The sequence below is a fragment of the Carlito syrichta genome, unplaced genomic scaffold (genome assembly GCF_000164805.1).
Source record: "Carlito syrichta isolate Samal-C Ts95f unplaced genomic scaffold, Tarsius_syrichta-2.0.1 Scaffold316276, whole genome shotgun sequence".
NCBI lineage: Eukaryota > Metazoa > Chordata > Mammalia > Primates > Tarsiidae > Carlito > Carlito syrichta.
Genome location: NW_007260372.1, coordinates 320,666 through 326,455, shown reverse-complemented (window position 1 = coordinate 326,455; position 5,790 = coordinate 320,666).

Below are 5,790 nucleotides of genomic sequence, written 5' to 3'. Positions count from 1 at the left end.
GATACTGGGTTTAGTGGTGCAGACCGTTTGGCTTACTGATACTATTTTTTTTCTTCCCCTAAGCTAGACCTAGACAACTTTCTGTATCTGTGTTCCTCAGAAGCCAGGGATTTGATTGGGGTCCCATTGCTCGCCACACAGAAAGCCAATCACTGAGACAAGAAGTATAGTCAGGGAAGAAGGCTTTTTATTTTGGTGATATCAGTCAAGGAGGTCAAAGGTTTGTCTCCCCTTCCCAGTAAAGTCAGTGGTTTATAGTAGTGGAGCAGGAATGTAGAAAACAGGGACTAGGAAGTGGGTAAGAAAGGGAAATTAGTAAACAGAAATTGGGGAAGGGTAAGGAAGAGGATTTGCCATACATTGTTTGGATGTGATGATCTGGTGAGTTTCCATTTCTTGGTAATATAGGCCTGAGGGTTGGCATTCTGAGAAAGGAACTCAGCAGTTTGTAAGTTTCAAACTTTAAGATCAGGAGGGTCAATTAATATGTTTACTCAAAAAGAAACTGTAAAATTAGTTCTATGGGGAAGTTAGGATTTTCATCTCCTATCACTCTGAACTCCACAGCAATAGCAACTCCTCTCTGACCTGCAGGGTTTACTGCTGAATTCAGTTCATCATAGAAGTCCTTCATTTTTATGATTTCTCTCTTAAAGTCTCTAAAATCTTCGTCGTTTCACACTTTTCCCTCTGAGTTAGAACAGATGGATCTGTATATTGTTGAATCTCAATTGTGGATAAAATATAGTTTAAGAATATCTCCACCTGAGGAATGATCTTCAAGTTCACTGTGAATCATAATTTTCGAATTGATATTTACAGGGAGATTTGTCAAGTAATATGCTACATGTAACTAAATCTCAGTTCTTGCCAAGCCAGGAATCTGATACATAAACATGTTAATAAATTTCACAGTGGAATGCTGAAACTGACTTATACTGGCTCAGGAAATTGTTAAACTTCCCCAAATTTTGCAAGCTGCTGTAGTTAAACTGCTGATAACTTGAAATCGGCCATGGTGGGAGTATATGTACTATGAAAATCTGTGAACTTTACAAATTAGGGCTTCCTCCAGGAACCCTATCTTACCCAAGGAGAACTAGTTGTTAAACATTTCCCAGCACAACACTGTTTCTTCATCTTATTTTTCTGGCACTAATAGAAGTTGGGGTGGTTTTGAAAGATGGATGTTGAAATAAAACAAATAAAGAAGGACTCACACATCTGTAAACCCAGCTGAGGAATTTCTGAGGAACTGCAATTTCTCTTTAACTAGTTGGTCTTCTGATTCTTATTTTCACAGGGTAGGAGTGTAGGTGAATGTTTTCTGGTTCATTTAACATGTCAGTTGACAAAAAAAGTCTGAAATTAAGGACACCATTTTACTTTTTTCTGTGGTGATTTCAGTAGCTAAACCTTTAAAAGCTCATATCCTCTGTAAAAATTAACAGAGAAATTAAGAGCTCAAGGTGTCTTATTTTAGTTTGAATAATTTTAGGTTTAGGGCAGGACTTTTCAGCCCTGACCTGACTATGTGTTAGAATCACCTGGGGAGCTCTGGCAGCCTGTTTCCAGGGTCCCTCTCCATATCAATTATGTTAGATTCTAGAGGTGGGTCACTGGCACTTTTTTTTTTTTTTAAGTTCTCCAGTGATTCCAATTCACACCCAGGCCTGGAAGCCACTGTGCATAGCCTGGAACTTTGAATCCCTCCCACCTGATTGAAGGCAGTCTATAACTTAAAGCAGAACAAGGGCTGAGTTTCTGAAGGGTTATATATCCTTAGAGAATGGAGATAAACACAGAACCATAGTAGTTTGAGTTTGATTTTGTTGCTTTGTTGTTTTTAATAATGTATTCGTTATTGTCAGCACCTTTTGAAGTCGCAGTAGAGGTATTAATGTAAAAGTACTGGGGAGCAGCTAGACATTTTAGAAAATCATTTGCAAACCAAATTTACTTGTTGATTGCAAAAATACAATCCAAGTGAGGAAGGGGCAGACTTTCTCTGATGGTGTGTCCTGGATATTTCTCCATCTCTGTAATATTCTTTCATCTAGAGGGATTGCTACACAGAGACTGACATAGTCATGTCCAAATTTGCATTTTACTTGTTGCAAAGTTTTTATGTGTGACTTTTATTCTCTAGTTCTGTTTCAAAGATGCTTACACACCTGTTATTAGAAAGTGTCTTAAAGCAGTCTCTCTTAGCTCTAAGTAGTGGGAAAAATAAATGATGGTGTTCCCTCACCAAATATGTTTAAATTAAAAAACAAAAACAAACCTCAACTTTAAGATAAGTGTAAGAATATAAAATAAATGCTTATTTTTTTCCCATGATAGTTTACCTCCCTTTTAAAAACAAGCATAAAACTCTTTCAATAGTATTTTTAGTGCCCCAGTCCAATGCTCAAGCTGCCTATTAAACTATTTAGCAGCTCAGTAGTATATTCAAAACGATGTTTCTGTTTTTGCTGACTTCTTTCCTTAGAGATTTATGAACCATGAATTTTCAACTTTTGATCTGATGCCACAGTGACTGAGATTACAGTCTGAAGATGATAAATTATCACATAAAAATGATGGATTTTGAAAGAAAAGAGTGAAAAGTCAGAAAAATATTGGAAACCTGGTCCAGGTAATAAATGCTGAAATGAGAGATAGCTTTGTTAGTTGATCATATTTATTTGAAAAGTCAGAAGAAGATTTAAATTCATTTCTTTGTGTAAGTATTGTATTTTTATCTTAATTGCATAAAATTCATTTATATGAAACCCTAACAATTCAAGATTCAAGAATAGATTGAACTTTTATTTGATGAGCTTTCTCTAGCATTGACCCTTGCTTCCACTGTACCCCTGTATATGGGAGAAAAATCACTTAATTGGCAAAAGATTTTCACAACAATACTTAATTATAAAAGCAAATGCATTTTAGTGCAATTATCACATTTATTTAATACATTCTAAAGGTTAAGGTCAATTTAACTTTGTGGTTTCTAAGATTAAGTGGGTTTCTATTAAAAAATTGGAAAGTCACATTAAAATACAATTCCATTGAGAAGGGTCAAAAGAAGTTTTCAGAAATGTCATAAAGTATTCCTTCCCTTATAGAATATGATTTTTAAATTTCCTCTTGAAAAATATGAATCTATGTGAGTAACTTTGAAAGGTACTTCAAAAGGTAAGACACTTTGTTGAAAATGACACAAACGGGCTGAGCTTGGTGGCTCAGCCTGTAATCCCAGCACTTTGGGAGACCAAGACGAGTGGATTGCCTGAGCCTGAGAGTTCGAGACCAGCTCGGGCAACTTGGTGAGACCTTGTCTCTACAATAAAATCAAAAATTATCCGGGCATGGTAGTGCATGCCTGTAGTGCCAGCTACTTGGAAGGCTGAGGTGGAAGGATTGCTGGAGCCCAGCAGATTGACACTGGAGTGACTGTGAGTGTGCCACTGCACTGCAGCCTGGGCAATGGAGACTCCAACTCAAAAATAAAAATAAAAAAATCAAATAACATGGATGATAGCTTTGATATTTGCCAATTTCTTTTGTTCTCTATTCCTGAAAATATCTTGAATGTGAATAATTATGCCTTTTGTCTTGTACAGTTATTTCATGAGGCTGACGATCATGTGAATTATGTGCCTAGGGATTCATTCTTCTAGAGGGACAAACAAATCTCCCAGTCTGAGGAATGATTAAGAAGATTTCAACACGTTATTAGAAAGTTGTGGTTCTATTGTTACAAGAGAGCATGGGAACACATTTGAATGTCTGAATTATCTAAGGATATGTCCCAGAAATTTATTAAGTAAATGTTAAATTAAAATATAACACACAATGGGTGAACAAATCATCTATGTATATAGCTTGATGGAATTTTATGGAGTGGACACACCTGTGTAACCACTACCCATATGACAATACAAAACATTATTGACATCTTAGAAGCATCACTCTTTGTCCTCAAAAGATAATTACTATTCTGACTTCTGTCACCAGAGATTTAATTTACCTGTTTTGGTAAATGGTGCTGGGAAAACTGGCTGATCACATGCAGAAGATTGAAACAGGACCCCTACCTATCACCATACACAAAAATTAACTCCAAATGGATCAACAATCTAAACCTGAAACTTTAAGAATCTTAGAAAACACAGGAGACACCCTTATGGAAATTGGAACTGGCAATCAATTACTGATCAGAACCCTAAGTGCCCATATCATAAGAAATACGATAGACAAGTGGAACCTCATCAAACTGACAAGCTTCTTCAAAGCAAAAGAACCATCAAAAGAACAGGGAGACAACCCATAGAATGGGAAAAAAATATTTGCCAATTGTATATCTGACAAAGGCCTAACATCTTGGATCTACAAGGAACTCAAATGTGTCAAAAAGAAAAAAACAAACAGCCCCACTAAAAAGTGGGCAAAAGACATGAATAGACACTTCTCCAGAGAAGATATATGGGCAGCCAACAGACACATGAAAAAGTGCTCAGCCTCACTCATCATCAGAGAAATGCAAATTAAAACCACATTGAGCTACCACCCCAGTAAGAATGACCATCATTAATAAAACAAACAACAACAGATGCTGGAGAAGATGCGGAGAAAAAGGAGTTTCTACACTGCTGGTGGGAATGCAAACTAGTTCAACCTCTTTGGAAGACAATGTGGCAATTTCTGAAAGAACTAGAAATTGACCTTCCATATGACCCAGCAATTCCCCTATTGGGAATATACCCGGAGGAACTCAAATCATTCTACAAAAAAGATACCTGCACAAGTATGTTTGTTGCAGCTCTATTCACAATAGCAAAAACACGGAACCAACCATGCTGCCCATAAAAGTTGAACTGGATAAAACAAATGTGGTCCATATACACAATGGAATATTATGCAGCTATAATGAAGGACAAACATATGGACTTTTCAGCAACTTAGATGGATTTAGAGTTGATCATACTCAGTGATCTATCACAGAAACAAAGAACAGAGTACCATATGTTCATACTCATAAGTGGATCTTGAACAATTATCATAATACTATAAGAAAGGGATTGGCAGTAGTGGGAAACTGACAGGCGAGGGGGACTGTGATTGGCAGCTGAGAGAAACTGCTAGGGGAGGGAGTGGTGCTCCTCATCAACAAGGGTACCTGCATAATAAAAGTTTGTACTCCTAACCCTGAACTGTACCCCACATCTTTAAAATAAAAAAAAATTTTAAGCGTGTTTTGGGCCTTTATGTACATGAAATTATACTGCCTGAAGTTGTTTTTGTTTACTTCTTTTGCTCAACATTATGGCTGTGATATGCATCCATGTTAATGCATGTATTTTAAAATATATATATACTTTAAAGTATTTCCATTGAAGGGACATACCATAGATTTAATTATCCCTTTTATTATTTATAAACATTTAGGGTTTTTTTTCTTCTTTGCTATGACTAATGCTGCTATGCTTATACTTGTACATGTGATTTGGTACAGATATATACAGTCTTCTATTGGGTATGTGCCTAGAAGTGGAATCCTGAGCCATTGGGTGGATATATGTTCAGATTTTTAAGATACCAATAACATTTTTCTAAAAGGGTTATACTAAATTTCACTCCCACCACCAGTGTGTATGACTTTCAATAATAAAGTCAGGAGAAAACTTGTTAACAGACAGCCAGAGTCAACCCTATATGTTTTAGCAAAGTAAATATGAGATAATGGAGACAGTGTGGGGACTGAGATGTAGATTTGAGACAAGGATGCTCCTATGCATTGTG